General features: G+C 42.0%; 1 protein-coding gene and 1 pseudogene across 1 annotated transcript in view; both read left to right on the top strand.

The window, feature by feature from the left end:
- Fam184b (family with sequence similarity 184 member B) overlaps window positions 1–20,776 on the top strand; it is a 115,099-nt gene that overhangs the window by 10,781 nt on the left and 83,542 nt on the right. The window lies entirely within an intron of this gene.
- LOC143406652 (U6 spliceosomal RNA) lies at window positions 1,025–1,125 on the top strand (annotated as a pseudogene).

The raw sequence follows: 20,776 nt of genomic DNA, 5'->3' as shown, positions 1-20,776 counted from the left end.
AGAACAGCAACTTTCTTTCCATATGTATATATAATTGATGTACTATTGTGTTTGGTTACATAATTACAACTACAACTGGCCTAAACAGGGGACACTGTGAATAATGGTTGAATGGGTACTGGTGAAAGATTTTCTGCTTCTCTTATACAAAAATTAAATTACAATGTTGCTAAGATAATAAGCAAGAACTTTGAAAACTTTGAACAATCTGAAGGATTAAGGATGTTGCTTTGAGATAGTCCATTATTATTGGCCATTTTAGTTGGTTCCAGTTGGTCATTATTATAATCAATATTGTGGTGGTTCCCCTTTTGCCTCTGTCCTTACACAATTGCTAGATTACTTCCTGGAAATAATCCTAAAGATTCCTGTGAGCATAACTCATCTTTGTTGCCATTAGATTCCTATGAAGGAATGCCAGGAAGATTGAAAAGAGCAGCTGAGAAAGAGAATTATTTAGTGGTTAGTTTAAAAAAAAAAAAGCAATCCAATACACAAGATATGCTGAGGTCCTGACTTGCTAATTGCAAAGCTTGACTTCATAGAAGGCATGTATTACAGCTCTCTTCTCCTACAATCCTAACGCTGGAATAGTACCTGGGGGGAGTAACTCTGGTAGTTACAGAAATAATGGCATAATTACTTTCAAACTACATTGACATAGACACAGCCCAAGCTATTTGTTCACATTCTGCTTAATGGATCTGTTTGAAGTTCTTAGCCTCTATGGAAAAAGGATGTCCCTGGAGAACATTCCCAGGTAGCTCAAGGTATCAGAGAAATGAATGCTTCTCTCATAACTCAGGGGTCCAGTAGAACCAGACATTCCAGTAATTCTCTCAGGTATAAGACACTGCCCCTGTTTCCTAAGAAAACCTTTTTCTTAGTTGTAAAAACTTCAGGACAGGAAGCAGAAAGACCTACTTGTGAATGCTTGATATTAACATTAGGAATGGTGCTATTATCAGACTCCTGAGGCACAATAAGTACTAAGCAGGTGTTCCTAAAAGGTTATACCCTGTGCTCACTTTGGCAGTGCATGTACTAAAATTGGAACAATATAGAGAAGATTAGCATGGTTCCTGTGCAGGAGCTTTTGCAATCTGTGAAGCACTTCATACTTTTCTGAGACTGTTTGCCATGCTGAGAGCTATTCTCTCAGCCTCTGGGATGGACTGTAAGGACTCTGAGTCAGAGAGAGGGGCTGGGGCTTTCTCCTGAAAACTTGTCCCATGGTGCCTCACTGAAGGCTGAGCCAGTGACCTCGTTTTCCCTCACTGTGACAGAATACCCAAGGAAAAAAAGTGGTTTAAAAAGAGGAAAGATTTATTTTGACTCATAATTTCAGAGATTTCAATCTGTGGCTGCTTAGCCATATTGTTTTGGGGCCTCTGGCAAAGCAGAACATTGTGGTAGGAGAAGGTGAGGGAGCAATCTTCCAGGAATAAGAGAACAGGGACGAGAAAGGGGGCAGGGACCAATGGCCTACTTCCCCCAACTAGGCCCTGCCTCCTAAAGTTTTTACCACCTCCCAATAGCGCATTTAGTTATAAATCCGGTATGAATCCTACTAATCCAGTTGTGAGGTCAGAGACCTGTGATACAATCACCTGCCAGAGATCCCACCTCTGAACACTGCTACACTGGGTACCAAGCCTTCCACACACGAACTTTTGGGGGGCATTTAAGATACAAACCATAACAAGAGACATGAGAACAGTGCCTGCTTTGCGGAATCAGTGCAGGCACTGGAGTCAAACAATTCTGAATTCAATCCATTCTTCTCTTACCCTCTATGTCACTGTGAACCTGATACCAAACCCAGCAAGCCTTAAAGTTAATGCTCATTCAACAGTATTTATTGAGCACCCACTGTGTGCATGTCTTTGTGCTAACAACTAAAGGCGCACAAACCAATGAAATATAGTGAAACTTTGCTCTGTAATGAAATGAGAGCAAAGTTTTCAGCCTTGAGGCCAATGGACCAATTTAGTGAAGCAGAATATGGGACAGTATGTGACACATAATGGCATTCAATCAACATCTATTTTGTTCTCCTTTTCTTACTTCTTCTGCACTAGAGTCTCTGGATTATCAGTTCTTCAAATGTCAAGGAAAGGTCTGAGAAGCTCATGTTGGCTTGAATGGGAAATGCTAACATCAGTTTGGCATGAGCTCTATATTGGCTCTCTTTCATGCCTCCTTCTCTCCCCCTCAGATTTTCATTGCTATTGGGGGGAATTCTTTACTTTCAGAGCCTGTGTTCTACTTTTTCTTCTTCTTGGTTCTCTGTGGTGCATCTGACCAATTTCCTCAGGATGATCTTCCAGTTCACTAATACTTCCTTTCACTGTGTCTAGTCTGCTATGTGGTCCTGGTGCTCTTGGAAGGGTCTATATGGGTTCAGCCTTATTCTGGAGGCATCATTTTCCCCCTTACATCAACAACATAAAAATCTTATAGGAATCAGACTCAAGACAAATTCAAAATGAGTGAAATACCCATCTGAATAGGTACTTTAGAAAATTCCTCTGGTGACTATTTAGAATATAGGCCAGAAATTTTTGGAGGAACAAGAAGCTTACTGAAGGGAGACTGGACTAATTATAAAATGTATTTAATTAGCCTGTCTGAAGAGATATGTCTGTTGCAACCATGTCTTAAATAGATACCTAGAAGGTGGTGACTCAATATATGAGTGAGTCTGAGCCAGGTAGAGGGTTTGGGGGAATGAGGACTTTGGGACCAAGGTTTAAGAGAAGGACCTCAGCAGAATGGTTCAACTTCCCTGAGCCTGTTTATTCATCTGCAAAGTAAAAACAAGAACACCCAACTCAGAGTGTGACCTTGATCTGATGTGACCTTTGTCTGGCTTTCCATTCACTCCAGATCCATCACTGAAGTCACATGCTCAAGCCTTCTTGTACCTTCACTTCTCTAAGTTCATTTCTGCTCGGTGAGCAGTATTCACAGACTCATTCTAGTGAGTCACTCTCCAACCACCCAGACCCACAATAATGAAAATCATGTTTGACACGGATTACAACCCATACGATATCTGGGTATCTTTGGTAACCAGAAAATCTGATGAGGCAATGGCTGCATAGCTGATGCTTCAGCACCAGACAATATGGGGAGGCAAGCTGCACATTCCAAGTTAAGCCTGTGCATCCAGAAGTTGGAACCTGCCCATCCCCACAGGTCTTTCCACTTTCATTCCCCAAACAAAGGAGTGCCAGTGAGCCTGTCCTTTGCACCCTCTCCTCACCTTCTGTGCATCAGCTGCCTGAGGAGACAAGCAGTCAGGAAAAAGAGAGTGGGGGAGCCAGCTTGCCTGCCATTCCCCTCTGCGGGCTGTAGGTGAGGCCCCCTACTCCCAGCATAGCCCTCTCCCCTCAGCATTTCCCTGCACCAACCCCAGTTCCTGGACAAGCAGCAATGGGAGAGCAGCGAGTCCTACCAGGATACATCAGAAGAAGAAAACTCTCTCTCCACCATGGTGGGACCACAGCCCATACCCAGGGCAACAGCAAGAGCCAGAAGGGGGCTAACAGGAGAATTGCCACCTGTGTTTCACAAACATGCTGCTGCATGCCACCTTGCTGCCTGCCAGTCCAAGACAAGCCCTGGAGTCAGAAACAAAGTGACTCCACAAGTAGATGACAGAGACAGAAAAAAAACGATGGACCACCAGAGGACCCTAAGCTCTGTGAGATTGTGGGCAAGAGCTCAATTGGTCAAGGCAGTACAAGGATTAAACTTCCCCTGAGCGGTCCTCTATCTTTCTCCACATGTTGTGTTCTGTCTCTTAAACAGACATTAACCAAATACAGGTTTGAAGGATGTTTCCCTGCTCTATTTACGCAGTATCAGTCTAATTGTGCACTCTGCTGATGTTATTGTGTTTAGGATGGCAGAAACATGTATAGGTAATGGTAGGGTAAGAAACATCTAGTTAGGTGTTGGGTAAAGAAGAGTTTGTGGAGTAATCTATTCACATTGTGAACACTTAGATTGTGTAGATCATCATTTTGGTAAGGACAAGCCAGAGCCAAGGAAGTGAAAAAGAACCTTTTTCTGATTTTTGTTCATTTTCCTGCCAGGGCAGTCTGCCCTTGAAAAAGCATGCCCCTCAAACATCTGCTATTCCTTGCACTGCAAACTCATTAATGGCATTTTCCCAGAGACCCAGAAATAGCAAATTCCATTAAAAGGCTTATCATTAAATACAATGCAGCTCTTTATGTGGGAGAAGGATGGCCTCTGAATAAGAGTCCATTAGGGCTGTGGGCTGGAAAAAACGGGTCAGCTTTCTTTTAAGGGAGAAATTAATACAGCAGGCAAGAGCCAGCAATACTGCCAACGTTCATCTTGCAAAGCTTTCCCTCTTCTTGCTGCCAAAGTGCATTCATCCAGACTTGCTATTCCTGTCCTCAGCCTCCTGGAGCAAGGCCCATTTGTCCTGAGGAAGACTATCAAATTATCTGGCGACAGCCTAAATAAATATGAGAGGGAAGATTAGAACTGAGTATTCTGTGAGTGTGTGTGTGTGTGTGTGTGTGTGAGAGAGAGAGAGAGAGAGAGAGACAGAGAGAGAGAGAGAGAGAGAGAGAGAGAGAGAGAGAAAGTATGCCTATGCTCACACACTTTCGCATGTATACTGACTGTAATCTAAACCAGGTCACTAAAAGCAAAGCTAATCAGTAACTCATTTGCTGACCTGTCTCTCTTTTGGTGGGTCCTAATATCACTTTCATGAGACGTGCATGATTCATTGCCAAATCCAGGAGGTGCTGTCCCCAGGAAGAGCCAATATAGAGAAACTTGTTTTTTATGTGGGAGGTCAGCATTCACAAGGTCTGTGCAGCATCCTCTCTCCTCACTGTGACTTAGGCCAGCTGAAGCACAGTACTTGGAGGGACCTTAGTTGCCAAGGTTGACGGGCGGGGGAAAAACTAGCGCTGAACAAAATGGGAGCTGGGAGCTGAATTGAGAGTAGCCACGGACAATGTCCAAAAACAACACAGGAGTGAGTGGGGTGCATGCCTATCCTGGGAGAGCTGTCCAGCTGGGCAGGGTAGGGCAGTGAGGTTTCCCCAGGTGGAATTGTTCAGAAGTCAGGGGAGTGGGAAGTTGGAAGTAGGTGCTCTGTCCAAATTCAGCAACATCCCCTAGCAGAACACGGACACGAAGACCCAATGCCACAGGAGGGAGTAAGCAGGCTGCCAGATTCTCAGCAAATAGCAGAGAATTTAAGGAGCCTGTAAGACATTCACAAAGATGACTTACAAGGCAATGTGATATATAGTTGTGCTAGTTTGTATGTTTGTATATCTAGCAAATATTTGTTTGCTCCTGTCATCCTCTTTAACCCTGTGGGTAGAGATTACTTCCATATCCCTTTGGTGATGGGCTTCTCTGAGACTTTGGTCTATGGGATGTTAAAGGAAGTGAACACAGGAAGAGGCCTGAGCTGGTGCAGATTGGTGATTGCCATGAGAAGAGTAGGCAAAGTAGCCACTGCCCTACAGCCAGGCCTTAACAGAGCAGACCAGTACCCGGCTTCTAGCCTGAACCAGACCTAAATGACCTGACACTTGAAGCCTAGAGCAGATCCATTCAACTGAGCTCAGTCAGGATCAATCAGGTCAGCCACTGTTAACATCTATGAGAATAAGTGCTTCTAACTGGAGGTAACTGAGTTTAATTTTTATGTGGCATACTTGTGGGCAGTCACTGACTTCTGCAGTAGACCTGGAACTTGGAAAAGATGTTTAGTCTAGAGATTGTTTTTAGAAAAAGTGTATTTGTTCATTTACTCAGCAAATATTTAGTTCAAACTTAACTCTCTGCTGAGTACCTTCATTTATTGATATGGAGGATACAGTTCAAGATCCTTATAGGAGCAGGCCTCTTGACAGGTTTCCTAGAGTGAATTTGCAGAGTGAGAAGAGAAGGCCATCAAAATAGAACCTCAGGGATTGCTAGCCCATGAAGGAAACTTTGGAGAGGTTAAGAGGAGACTCAAGTGAGGGAGGTGCTTCAGAACCCCAGGAAGAGAGCCATTAACCTTTAATGAGGAAAGAGTGTTTACCAGGGACAGGTTGTGTGGAGAGGTGAGGTGGACTGAGGCCTGAACTAGTCATTGTTAGTCTGGATGCCGGAACCATGGTGGCCCAGGGCTAGGAGCCTGGTGCAGAGAGCTTGGTGCAGATGTGTATGAGTCTGCACAGGCTGCCATGAGAGAAAACCACAGACAACATGGCCTAAACAACCCCATGTTTATTTCTCACCTTTCTGGAGGCTGGAAGTCCCAGATGAGGGCATGGCAGGGCTGATTTTTGGTGAGGGTCTCTTCCTGACTTGCAGACTTCCCACTGTGTCTTCACGTGGCCTTTCTTCTGTGCACTCATGGAGAGAAAAAAGAGCTCTGGGGTCTCTTCCTCTTCTTAAAAAGGATACAAATCCTTTTTAGTTTGAGCCCCACCCTTATGACCTTGTTGAACAAGAATTACTTCCTTAGGGTTGCCAATTCTGAATGTATAAGCCACTTCTGCCTCTTCACTGCTATTCCTGGGGTCCGCCTTGGGAAGAGGCGCTCCTCAGCTGCATCTGCCTACTGTTGTAGAGTAAGCAGTCTGGAAGGGGAAGACGCCTCTCCCTCTGGCTTCCAGCTGTCCTAGTGAGAGCCTTAAGGGCCTTCTCAGGCTTTCTGTTTTCTTACAGGCCCTTCTCTGGGGGGACAAGATCTTGTTCCTGAGGTTTCTGAGCACCTAGGTCAGACAACACATGAGGGCCACCATCCTGAGTGCCCTTCCTACTGACAGTGATCCAGGGGCCAATTGAGGTATTACCTTAGGTTTGGGGCAAGGCTTCTCAGTCTAGCCACTACTAACATTTGGGATCAATGAATTCCTGATTGTAGGGGTTTCCTGTGCAATATAGGATGTTTAGCAGTATCCCTGGCCTGAAGTCACAAATACCAATGGCCTTCTCCAAGTTGTAGCCACCAAAAATGTCTCCAGATAATGCCATATTTCTCCTGGTCAGGGACAGAGGGCTGTGCTGTTCTCAGCTGTTGAAAACTGCTGACTTACGGCAAAGTCCTTGATCATTCAGAGCTGAAGCAGTCTTTGGCATTGATTTTGAAGAGCCTTCGGTTTACTATGGCAGGACTCAACTGGAAATCCCAGAGTCCTTTGGAGAAAGGACATTTGTTACAGAAAACCCAATTGACTCTTATGCAAATATGCTACACTGTATTGGCCCTTTTTGGTCAGTCAGATTTTCTGAAGAGTCTAGGATTAGAGTCCTATTTTCCCAGAAGTCTTTTAGGATTCAAGTGCTCTGAAAATTAAAAGAACATTTCACATATAACTAGCAATACCCAACAATGCTACATGCATAGCCTGTGTAATGATAATACATAATAAATTATTTGGGGAAAGAGAGAAAAAAGAAAGAGAGAGAATGAGAATAGGAATGGGAGCCACCAGAAAGGCTTGGTGTCAGAGGCCTGGATTTGAGCATAGGGTTGATCTTGAACCTTCATTTTTTTCTAGAGCTTCAGTTTTTCATCTACAGTATTGATGAATTTATTAATTTAGTAATGGAAGTATTAATATCCACATCCTCCATGGGGTGTTTCTAGGCTCAGGTGAGAATTTATACATGAATTACTAACAAAGTGAGCATTTCATGAAATGCTGGGTTGTTTAGGGAACTCGGTGTGATGTAGTGAAAGAGCCCAGCTGTGTAGTAATGCCTGAGTCACATCAATGACTGCCACAGTCCTTATGGAGCCTCCAAAAGTCACCTAACAGATTCCTTAGACTCCTCACTGTTCAGGTATTGGAACCAATATCCACCATGGTGTGTAGAATGGTAACTAAATGCCACGTGGATGGCTGTAAATCACTGCTGAGAATGGCTGAAGATTCTATTGAATGATCTTTGAGAACCCAGAGCCCAATATCAAGTGTAAGCTGCTTGGTGAGCTGTGACACTTTGCATGTAAACCTCCACCAATGCTGCAGAAAGTCTGCTGCTCCAGACCCCTATGAAGGTGATCTTTAAGAGTGTAGCATCTGGACAGTGTCCACCATGGGACAGCATTAACAGGAGAAGGGCAGAACATTGGAACAATGAGTTTATCAGTAAGCCAAAGCAAGAAGGTGGCATTAGAAGGGACTGGAGAGTACAGAAGCCAAAATATGAACCCTCTGCAACCAGGTAAACCACCTGAGCAGAGAGAGAAAATGAAGTGAAATAGTCAAATAGCATGATCCACGTGCCAGTGTTTCTTAACTGTGAAGTTGTGATCCCTTAGCAGTGTGCAGCTGTCACTCAGGCCTCCCTCCTGCTAAGTGCCATTTAACAGCCTCCAAGAATCTTATTTATAACCCCTTTCACTTCTCTGTGGGAGCACCGTCACTTATGCAATAAAAATGACAACGTGGCCTTCTGCAGATGCTTCAGTAAGCATTAGAGGTCAAACCATCTCTTCCTCTTGCCTTGGAAAAAAAATTGCAGCTGTCACATTTCTAAAACAGACACAAAAGCCAGGACCAGAGAAAACCGGCCTTCTAAATTATCTTCCCAGCACAGACAGCTCCTTGGCTGTGGCTCCAGGGAGGCAGGCAGGTGGTTGGTTAGTTCCGTGGCTAGTTGGCTATAGGATGCACAAGCCCATACTGAAAGCAACTCTGGGCTGTTTGAACTTGCTGCCAATGCTGAATAAATGATCCCTGATGGCTAAAGTGACACTCATATCTCTCATGAAGCATTGCTGCTTCTAAAAATATACCAGCTACGTCCCTTTTAAAGTGGCCTATTTTAAAAACCAACATATAATTAAGTTAATGCTAACAAAAGGGAACAAGGTTTAGTCCTTTGTGTTTCTTGGGCTGGAAATAACATAGAAATAATTTAGTCATTCTATCCATCTACAGAATGAATACTAGAGAGGTTCAGTGCTTTCCCTGAGATCACACAGCAGGTTAATAGAGAATGTTTAGTCGGGGTGGAGGAATATCAGTAGTTCTAGTTTGAGCATGCTCAGTTTAGGAATCCTGTGAGACATCCAAGTTTAAAAGTCAAGAAGACAGTGGGATATTTTTAATAGTCTTTCAAATGAGAGGTCAGTTTGAATTATAAATTTAGGAGTGGACACTATTGATTACCTAACACACACATATTCTACCGGATTCCAGAGTGTGCTGCAGAGACTGAAAAGAAAATTATATTTCCCAGAATTCCTTGCAGCTAAATTTCTTGGTGTGATTTTGGTTATACAAACCATGTGCTCTCAAACAATATATTTGTTGTTGTTTATACAACAATTTGCTATGAAATTTAAAATATACATAACATTAGAAAGGGTTGTTGCTCAGCCTCCAAAATCACCAACGCATGTGAATCTTGCCTCATTTATACCAGTACCTACTTCCTACATCCAAATATTTTATAGCATTCTCAAAAGTATTTTATCCAGGCTGGGGTTGTAGTTCAGTGGTAGAGCACTTGCCTAGCATGTGTGAGGCACTGGGTTCAATCCCCAGCACCACATGAATAAATAAATAAATAAATTATAAAAAAATTTTAAAGTATTTTGTCCATAAATATTTCAGTGTACATCTCTGAAAGAAAAGCATTCTTTTTATAGCACATCCACATTACCTTTAGCACATTGAAAAAAACAATAGAAACCCTAACATCACAAAATATCTGGTCAGTGTTTGTATTTAACCAACATTTTTCTAGTACTTACATAATTTTATCTCAGTGTTTTTACAGATTTTTTTTTGAAATCAGAATTAAATAAGAATTTGTATGTTCCAATTGGTTGATAATGTCTGTTAGTGTTTTTTAAGGTGTCTCTTTACACACATACATACTCATTGCCTGTAATTTCCAAAAGTTTGGATTTTGCTGATTGCATCCTTAGATGTTCTTTAATACATTGTCCTGTCACGATATTTCCTATAAGTAGGTAGTTATATCTAGAAAACTGGTTAGATTTGGGTTCAAATTTTCGGCAAGAAAACTTCATGGGAACTGTTGTGAACATCCATCAAGAGGCACATATTGTTAGATTATGTGTGTGTGTGTGTGCGCGCGCGCGCGCATGTGGTTAGCAGTTGTTTTAGTCAGCTTTTTTGTCCCTGTAACCAAAAGATCAGATAATAACAACATAGAAGGAAAACCTTATTTTAGCTCACAGTTTCAGTGGTTCAGTCCATGGTTGGCCAACTCCGTACCACACCCTTCTGCCATGATTGTTCTGCCTTAATGTTAATGTTAGCAAAAGGGAAAGGTTTAGTCCTTTGTGTTTCTTGGGCTGCAAATAACATAGAAATAATTTAGTCATTTCACCAGTTTACAGAATGGAGACTAGAGAGGTTCTGAGCTTTCCCTGAGGTCACACAGCAGGTTAATAGAGAAGGTTTAGTGGGGGTATGATAAAAGGGTAGAAGGCAGGAGGGTGTGGAAGAAGAAAGCAGCTCAGGACATGGCAACCAGGAAGCAGAGAAAGGATTCTTCTCGCCAGGGGACAAAACATAAACTCCAAAAGCATACCCTGAGTGACCTACTTCCTCTAGCCACAACCTGCCTACAGCTACCACCCAGTTAATCCATCAGTGGACTAATCCACTGATTAGATTGAGGCTCTCATAATCTAATCATTTCACCTCTGAGTGTTCCTGCATTATCTCACATGTGAGCTTTTGAAAAACCAGCAATTGCAAATAGACATCACTGGGTGTAATGGAGAAATGCAGGGCTGTGTGGAATGCAGTGGGGCGTAAAGGAGGGGGACCAATTAGTTGGGTAGAGGAATGACAAAATGTCAGGGCAGGGGTCAAACAGATTTGAGAGGAAACTTCATGAAAAACCCAGCTACTGAAGTTAAAAGGACATTTTAGCATTGCAAACTGAAGGATGTGTAAGCAGGCTAAAGCACTGCAGACAAATTAGAAATAACTGCTACCTTCAAGGGCAAATGATGAAGTTAAGAGAGGAATAAGGGTATCGATCACACTGCATTCCAGTTGAGAAATATGTTCACTGCCTGAGTCTTTGGTGTTCTTTTAATTTTAACAAGTACAGCTATCTTGGATTCAGTGCAGACCAAAGCTTTTTTTGGTGATGATATTAGATGTATGAGTGCAGTCATATATCATTCTGGAAATTCATCTGCAATTCTCATTTACATACCTGACTTGTAGAAGGTATCTTTCTGTCCTTTAAAAAAAAAATAGCTTCTGCAAATTCTGTGTGGCAGACTGGTGCAATGCCCTGAGACTCCTTCTGTGATCCTACTTTGGGATGCACCTCTATCCTCAATCCTGGAAATAGGGTGAACACTTAAAAAGGCAATGTAGCCTATTGAGATCTCTAGAGGTTCCTTCCCACTTCAAGAACACAACTCTCTGTGATAAAAGAAAAACTCAGAACGTTGTTGTTACTCATTTGTTCATCTAATAACCCATTTCTCTTTAATCCATCCATCCTATGGAACCACCCAAACATCCATCCTTTGTATTACCTCCTGTGCCCATCCAACCATTTTAGCAGCCACTCCTCTATCTTTCCTCTTAACCAACTACTCTTTATTTCTTTAGGGTAATGCACCCATGTTTACCTTTTAATACACCCATGTTCACCCATTAACCTATTAAACCCCAGTTCCAAATTCCTGGTTCCTTCCCTTGTACCATCAAACTCTTCAATGGCAGCACTACCCCAATCAGTTCTACCTATTATAGTTCCTCCAAGCTACTAGTACAATAAAGGCTTCCAACTTCAGTCCTCCCCAGTGAAAATGCAGCCAGTCGTTTTGTACCAACAGTTACTTTTCATGGTGGGCTTGGAATTCATGTTGGCCCTCAAGCTGCAGATTCTATCCCACCATACTTGCACCTCTCTGAACTTGCTTGCTTGATTCTTTAGGACCAGAATCACTCTCTAGTCTTCCAGTCTAGGCTGACCTCCTTCAATAGACTGGATCTCACTGGAGCCACATCTCTGCTCAGAGATGGTCCCAAATATTGCTGAGACTTGAATGTTGCTACCAGCCAGACAACCCACACATTAACAAAAAATTATTCGACCCCAGATGTCAACAGTGATCTAGGTGAAACCCTACATTAAAATATAAGAATATGAAGCATGATTAATAAAAAGAATAAAGCTAGCTGGGCCCAGTGGCATCTGCCTGTAATCCCAGCAACTCAGGAGGTTGAGGCAGGAGGATTGCAAGTTCAAAGCCAGCCTTCGCAAAAAGTGAGGCATTAAGCAATTCAATGAGACCTCGTCTCTAAATAAAATACAAAATAGGGTTGGGGAATGTGGCTCAGTGGCCAAGTGCCTCTGAGTTCAATACCTGGTATCAAAAAAAAAAAAAAAAAAAGAAGAAGAAGAAGCTTCTTTTATGAATGTCTGTAAAATGTTTTAGTCTTTTTTTTTTTTTTTGCATATATATAACACTGATTTGTAATGTCTTACTGGCATCCCTAGGGTCAAGGTCTGTAAAATTAAAATAGAATCATAAGCATTAAATCAATAATTTTTTTCCAACAAGTATGATTAAAGAATAAGATACACAATGATGGTGAGGGTGTGGGGAAGCAGATACCATTTTAGGCTGGTGGTAAGACGAAACAGTATGACTATTTTCAAAAGCAGTTTGACAATATGTGTGATGACTCTTAAAGATGTTTGTACCCTTACCCACTCAATTTTTGCTTTGAGAGTCTGTTCTAAAAGAAAATCCAAACTATGAATAAAGCTTTAATATAGATCTTGTTTTCTAAACACCATCATTTGTAAGACGACATTGAAAATAACATTTCCATCAATAGGTATAAATAGCAATAAAATATTCTTGAAGTAATGATGTAATTTTATGTCAGCATTAAGTGTGATGTTTATGAAGGAAAGACACTGATATTACAATGGTAAATGTAAAAATGAGGAAATAAAATTGAAGATAAACCATGAGTGTAGGTATGAAAATAAATGCCTTAAAGTACATATGTACAAAAGAGATCTGGCAGGAGACACACCAGCATGTTGGTGTGACTGTTCCTTCATTCTAGTGGGATCAGAGATGGTTTTTTATTCTAGTTTTTATTTCTTTAGGGTAATGCACCCATGTTTACCTTTTAAGACAATGAAACTGAGTTTTTAAGGTTATGCAATGACATTAAGCTTATTATGTTCTAGGCAACAAATGAGAACATATAGTTCATACTGACAATTCAACTTTAGATCCATTTCCATTCACAGTTCTTTCTTTTCTGATCTTTTCTGGTTTCCTTTTTATTTATCCCGTGAATTCCTGAACTAGAGTCCACAGACATTAAGACATTAGAGATACACTTCAGAAGGTCCTTAACTACCTAAAGTTGCAGGATGTATGTACTCTTTAAAAAAATAAGAAGAATGTTTAATTTGGAACAGTTTTTGTTGTTATTCTTTTGATTTGTTTTTACCTCGTATACTACTTTATAGTGAAAATAGAATGATTCTAAAAAAAAATTACACAGAAATATTGAAGGGACAAAGCCATATGTCAGATCTAAGGATAACTGTGGATCAACTCCAGAACTGACAGTGGACCAAAGGACCCTGAGCCCTCCTGAGGATGGCCTGCTGATACCTGGATCTTTGGGGCCAGGTTAACTTTGGGAGACAGAGAGTTTAGGTGGTTCCAGTTAGGTAGGCAGTTGCCAAAGGCCAGTGAGTTATTTGTACCCTCCTGGGTCTGTGAGATAGTCTAGAATACAGCACACCCCAAAAGATCAAGAGTGGACATTTCACAATGTCACAGAGAGTTTCCTGTCAAGTGTCATTCTAAGTACTGGCATATATTATGCTGGGAGAGAAAAAACAAAACAAAAAGCCTTTGTACTTCTGACTCATTCTCGACTTCTTGTTTACTTCATGTTTTGCTTAGTTAAAAAAAAAAAAAACTATCCCCTAAAATTCTGAAGTGACATCCCCTACCCACATTATAGATCTGTAAAATAAAGAAATATAGATAAGCCTGAGGTTCACATTGCCTCCCATAGTCTTTTCTTCCATGGCTGACCAACTCCAGACTCCTCAGCTGCTAAGAGCCATAGCCAAGTAGTATGATGTATGGCATTTTTGGTTGAAAGGTGACGCCAGCAAGCCATTGAGATGATATGATTATGTTAAGATCTGAATTCATATGGATATTAGACCCCTGCTGTCCACCTTGGCCTGCTACAGGACTCCTGGAGAGTTCCCATTGGTTGGGGAAGTGCAGTATGAGGGAATTCCGGAGGAGGGATTTCCTGTTGGGGTCCGGGAGAACGCCGTGTGTGTGGGTCAGCATATTTCCTGGGAGCTTACAGGGCATTGGCGGGAGTTTCAAAAATAAAATTTGTACCTGTTTGAGTGGCTCGTGATTTTTGTGCCCAGCCAGACTGCGGCACTCAGCTTCCTAGCTGTTGTCTAAACATACTGAGAATATCTTCACCACGTTGCTGCCTGAGGAACAAATCTCTTCTCACTTTTTATGACCTACTGTAATGTTACCAGCTATAAGAAATCACCTTGGCACATCCTGCCCTCCACCATGCATAATCAGTGACTTCCATGGCTTCTCACAACACATTATTGATAACCAGAAAAGTGACTTTTATAAAAATTAAGGAAATATTGAATTTAAGTTATTGTATATCAACATTTTATGGAGTTTATTCTATGTACTACCCGTATCAAAGGGGAGCTTCAAAAAAGGCAAAGTCTCAGGAGCTACCCTCCTCTTCAGCAAAGTTCTCAGAGGGTTGGATTCAGGAAGTGCCTTTTCCAAAGAGTTCTGAAAAGGCAATTCTGTATGCTGAATTATAAGAACCATTGGCTAAGGAAAAACAGTGGCTCACATCATCCGTAGAGTCTCCAGTCATGGAGGAACTGTTTATTGCCATCTGGAACTATGTGCAGAATTACTTACCTTATCTAAGAAGATATCATCAACGCTGAGTTGCTTTATAGTGACAAATGCCAAGTCTAGCAAAGAATCACAGGCCCCAAAGAGCTGTGGATCAGAGATCTAAATATACGTTCCAAATTTTTCTCTTTGATAAAATGGGGATAATATTCTAGAATCTTAAAAAACAGAAGTTGTGAGGAAGAAGGGACCGCAGAAATTCAGGTCAATAACCTCAATGCTACAGATGAGATTAAATAAAGGATTCCACTTGTGTCCATTTCAGTCATCCCCAAATTGGAAAACAAGATTATTTAGATGTACAAGAGATTTATGGGGAGAAATGTCTCTAAAAGATAATAGAGGAGGGAACAGGAGGAGGCAGAAAGCATCTGTTGACCGTGCTGCAGGTCTGACACCTGTGAGAGGAGAAGGAAGGAGGGGAGTCCATGGTGTTATGGTTTGGGTCTGAAATGGCATCCAAAACAGCTCACGTGCTGGACAATGCAGCAATGTCCCGGGGTAAGGCTAAGGAATGATCTGATCATGAGGGCTCTAACCTCATCCATGGGTCAATCTGTCTGGCAGCTTAATAATTTGAATAAGCTTCTGGGTGGTAACAGTAGGCAGTTGGGGCATGACTGGAGGAAGTAAGTCCCTGGGGGTGTGTCCTTGGGGACTATATCTGTCCTGGTCTCTTTCTCTCTCTCTGTCTCTCTGTCTCTGCTTCCTGGCTGCTGTGAGCTGAACAATTTTGCTCCATCATGCCTTCTGCCATGATGTTGTGCCTCACTTTAGGGCCAAAAGAGTGGAGAAAGCTGAACAGGGACTGAGATCTCTGAGTCCATGAGCCAGAATAAATCTTTCCTCCTCTAACTTGTTCTTGTGTGGTATTTGGTCACAGAGATGCAAAGCTAACTTTCACAATAGGAAAGTCCTCAGACTGCCATACACCCACGAAAAGGTCTTGGCCAGGCCAATGAGGAGTTCCTGAACAAAGATGGAAGATTAGAGGAGTCATGTTGGGCAGAAATAGCCCAGTCTTGCTGCCCCCAACAGGCTGAGTTGTTGGCTAGAAGTATCTTAAGGGGAGTCATTACTTTGTTGTGAATATCTCCGTGGATCAAAAGGTGTGAAAGATAGAAGCTGTCAACTAAATATACTCCCGACATCAGGTTTCCTTGAAGGGAAATCTGAACAGCATACCTCCTTGCTGAGAGCCATTGCCAAGTAGGAATGACACATGGCATTTCTTTGTCAGCCTACCCAATGTGTCTTTAAATTTAGATTCTCGCCCAATGCTAAAACTAAATATTCAAGTGCTTAGAGGAAGGACTCTCCATATTGGACCCAGGTCATTTTCAGTGACATTGCATGTAAGGTGACCTTGCTCAAGGACCAGGGCAGATCCGGGTTTAGGGCGGATCAGGGTTTAGGGCTCTCCTTGGGTTTAGGGAGGTTCCAGGTTTAAGGTGTACCCTGCTGGGAATAGGGCGTATCCTGCTGCCTCAGGCACACCCGTTCCTTGAGTTCCCGTTGAGTTCTCATTGAGTTCTCGTGGGATTCAGAGAGTATTTGGGATTCAGAGCCTGGTGGATTTGGCCCAGAACGTGTTTGTAGAGGGCCAGTGTGAGTTCGGGAATAAAGAATTGCTGTTTGAATCTACAAGGCTGTGAGTCGCTCATGATTTTGTGCCCAGCCAGACTGAGGCACCTCCTCCCCTTTCCAAAGAGACTTGCATAGGGCCTTCAATCTCAATGCTGTACTTCCTGTCTTCCCATCTCAGTCATGACTTAAGCTGGGCCAACTAGACTCTTGGGTTTAAAATTCAAACATTAGAAGAAAGAAATTGTCTTCTTACTTGAATGGCAAACCTATAATCGCAAGGTAGGGTGGTAATTTCCTATTTCTTGTTACATGAGAGGAGCAACTCCTCAGAATAAAGAGTTCTCGTAGAATCCAGCAGCACTGAAGGTGAGTGCAGAGAGACAGAGTTTGTATATTTGTAATGGGCACATGGTGTCCTTAGTCCTAGTCCCCAAGACCCTGCCTAGTGCCTCCTGCACTGGGAGCTTCCTCAGAAACATGGGTCAGTGTATTCTGTTTTACTTGGTGTAGTAGGCAGACTTCTCAGATGACCCAAATTCCTAGCCCCTGGACCACACACCGTTTCCCAGTTATTGCATCAAACACTAATCTAGGTATTGCAGTAAGGGATTTTGCAGTTATAATCAAGGTCCCAAATAAAATGACTTTAAGAGAGGGAGATTATTCAGGTGAAACTGACTTAATCACATGAGCCCATAAAGCTGAATCTAGGGATTAAAAATAAATCAGATTTGAAGTGAGAAAAGCTCAGTGAGGGAGATGGAGAGGTTATAGACTAAAGAATGAAGGGATCCTCTGGGAGCTGAGAGAATTCCCCTGATGGCAGTTTCACAGCCACAGAACTTAACTTATTGGAAACAGGTTTTTCCCGGGGTCTTTAGACTTGAGCTTAGCCAGAACAACTCCTTGGCTTCATGCAGTCCTTGAGATTCTAAGCAAAAAACTCAGCTGTGCCACACCTGGACTTCTGATACACAGAACTTGTAAGTGACTATGTTCATGGTGATTTGTTAATTAGCAATAGAAAGTGAGTTTGTTTACTTTACCTCAAGAAGTCCAGACCAAACCACTGGGGAGAACAGAGGCTCATTTTTACTCTTCCCATCAAGACTCTAGAAACTATTTTTCTTTGCTGTTTTACTTGGGTATGAATCTGCTGCAGTGGATCTGTTATTGACTATCTAGTGTGATTAAAGATTCCAAAAATTGCATCTTAATGGAATCAGAGGGAACACAGGATGGTTCTTGGTTCTAAGATAAGCTAGGGCCATTGAAGGAATGAAGAGCAGAATAGGAGGAAATGGCTGACAGGAGACGGTGTCTGGGGACCCAAAAGAGAAAGGTCTCCTGACTAGTCTTCCAGCTTCCCCTGTTTCAGCACAGCAGCCAGAGTGCTGTTTCTACAATGTGAATCAGATCCTGTCCCCCTGCTCAAAACTATACAGGTCTTCTTGTCTCCCAAGGGATGAAATGAAGTTCTTCATTGACCTAAAGGACCTTTGCCACATCTCCCTGTCCTCTCATTGTCCCCTCTTCCCCATCCACACTCACCTCCTTGTGAAACCACCAATACCATATGTTCCCTATGCCTGTAGGACTTGATCTTAAAATAATAATAATAATAATAATAAATGATTCCAGTAAGAACACTTGACAAGGGATTTAACCTCTTAGCAAAAATTTCAGTGTACCACACATTATTGTTGACTGTAGGTACAAAGTTATGTCACCATTCTCTAGAACTTACTCATCTTGCTTTGTAAAACTTTATACCCATGGAGAAACTCCCCATTTCCCCCTGTCACAGCTCCCTGGTAACCACCATATTACTCTTTGATTCTCCAAATGTGTCAATTCTTTATGCAGGTGGAGTCATGCAGTATTTTCCTTTCTGTGACTGGCTTATTTCACTCAGCAAAATGTCCTCCAGGTTCATCCATGTTGGCTAGGGCTTAGCTGTTAAATTCTGGCCTGGAATGCTCATCCTTCAGATACCTCACTACTCTTTATCTTTGCAAGATCTTTACTCAAATGTTACTTTTTAAAGAAGCCTCCCTTGACCACCCTGTGTAAAATTGCAACTCCATGCCCTGAAATATTCCTTCCTTGCTTATATTCTTTTAATTAGCACTTGTCACTATCTAACAAATTGTTTAATTATTTAACCTTTATTTTTTCTGACTCTCCCACTAGAATGTTAGCTTTGTGCGTGCAAGGACTTGAGTTTGTTTTAAGCCTGCCATGCCCCCAATGCCAAGAGCAGAGCTTGTCACATAGTGGACACTCCATAAATGTTTGCTAAATGATTGATCAAAAGGGAGACGTGTGCATAAGGAGAGACATACTGTTATCTTCTAAGGGTAACTTCTTTCTCTTTACAAAGAATTTGGTGGTGAGCATATCCTTGAAGAAAAAATGGTGGGTTAGCTGCTTGTTCCCACTAGCTACAAGAATCCAGGATAAGAACAACGAGGACTCGCAGCTTGCTTTTCATGTGGAGCTGACAGTGTAGACTGCTATGATGGGAAAAGAAATACATGATATAAAACATAACCCCCCATGTGGCTTTATGATACAAAGCACCTGGGGGCCTGGAGGTTGGCTCTTGATGACAGTTATCTTTTATAAATATTAAATAAGTATAATCTCAAAACCACTCACTCATCCCTCCCGGCCTGCTTCCAACTAGGCAGCTGCCACTCTTCCTTGTCTATCTTTTGTGACTTGAACAATGAAACCAACCTGGTAACAGCACTCTTCCCAAGGTGAGATTATGTGCTTTATTTCAATAAGGGAGGAGTAAAAGAACAGACCAACCAGGTTGTAAACGCTACAGTAAGGACTAGGGTTGTAGCTCAATGGTGGAGTGCTTGCCTAACACACGGGAGGCACTAGGTTCAATCCTCAGCACCACATAAAAATAAGTAAATAAAATAAAGGTATTGTGTCCATCTACAACTAAAAATGTTTTGTTTTGTTTTAAAGCTACAGGGCTGGAGTTGTAGCTCAGTGGTAGAACGCTTGCCTAGAATGTGTGAGGTGCTGGGTTCGATCTTTAGCACCACATAAAAATAAATAAAAAGGGGCATTCTGTTCATCTACAACTACAAAAAAAAAATTAAAAAATAAAAGCTACAGTGAAACATTCCTAGCTATCCCCCAAATATTCTCAGAACTAGAAATATCTACTATGTTTATATGTGTATGAGTAATATTCATTTTTTATTGTCCTTATGGTGTGAATTATTTGACTTACACCCATTTATTTGATTCAGCAGGGTTTTTTTAAAAAATTTTTTATGAGCTTCTGTTTTATGCCAGACACCATAAAACAGGGAGCAGGAGAAAGACAAAGGGACTTTTATTACTTAAGTTTAGGTTTGGTTATACCTAGTAGGACACACCCGCCTCCGTCCCCCAATAACAGTAGCTGTAACACATATGAAGTTTTTATCTTCTTTATATAAAAAGTATACCTGGGGCTGGGAGCCAGGCTCTTTTTATCTTCATGCTTTGCCATGCTGCCCTGGCCTAGAATGCTCCCCCAGATGTCTGCTTCCTGGCCACCCTTGCATCTTCCTGAATCTAGAATAAGGACACCTGAGGAGCTGTTGTGCTGGCCGGCTACCTTGGATGGAGGAGGGATCTGAGGAGGCTGACTCTGCACTGGGCACCTGGGACTCCTCGGCCTGGAGAGTGGACTCCACCCACAGTCATTAAGGAAGGACAGGGCTGGGTCAGGAGCCAACAGAGAAGAAACACCCAGAATCAAATCCAGTATGAATATTTGAAGATGGTTCTATACAGGAGACTCAAGCCATCTGACTTAATTCAGAGAATTGGATCCTTGCAGGCACAGGGCCATATGTTGCAGGAGAAAGAACTAAGATTTTAGAGTCAGACAAATTTGGGTTCATGGCCCAGTTCTTTCACTAGCTTTGGGACATGTGACAAATTATTAGTCCTCTTTGTTTTCTCAGTTTACTCCTCTATAAGGGAGAATAATACTACTATTATTTTATTAGCATTACTATTGTTAGCATTATTCAGTGAGATGATATCAAATACCTACATTTTATACAGGCACTATTCCTAGCATAAAGTAAACATTACAAGCATTGATGATGGTGATGATGATGATGATGGGTACAAGCTGCTGTGAGACACATACCTATCTCTCCTACTCACCTCTCCACACTGGTCAGC

The sequence above is a fragment of the Callospermophilus lateralis genome, chromosome 8 (assembly GCF_048772815.1).
Source record: "Callospermophilus lateralis isolate mCalLat2 chromosome 8, mCalLat2.hap1, whole genome shotgun sequence".
Classification (NCBI taxonomy): Eukaryota; Metazoa; Chordata; class Mammalia; order Rodentia; family Sciuridae; genus Callospermophilus; species Callospermophilus lateralis.
The sequence above is the reverse complement of the archived record's forward strand: the minus strand, read 5'-3'. Positions and strand labels throughout refer to the sequence as shown.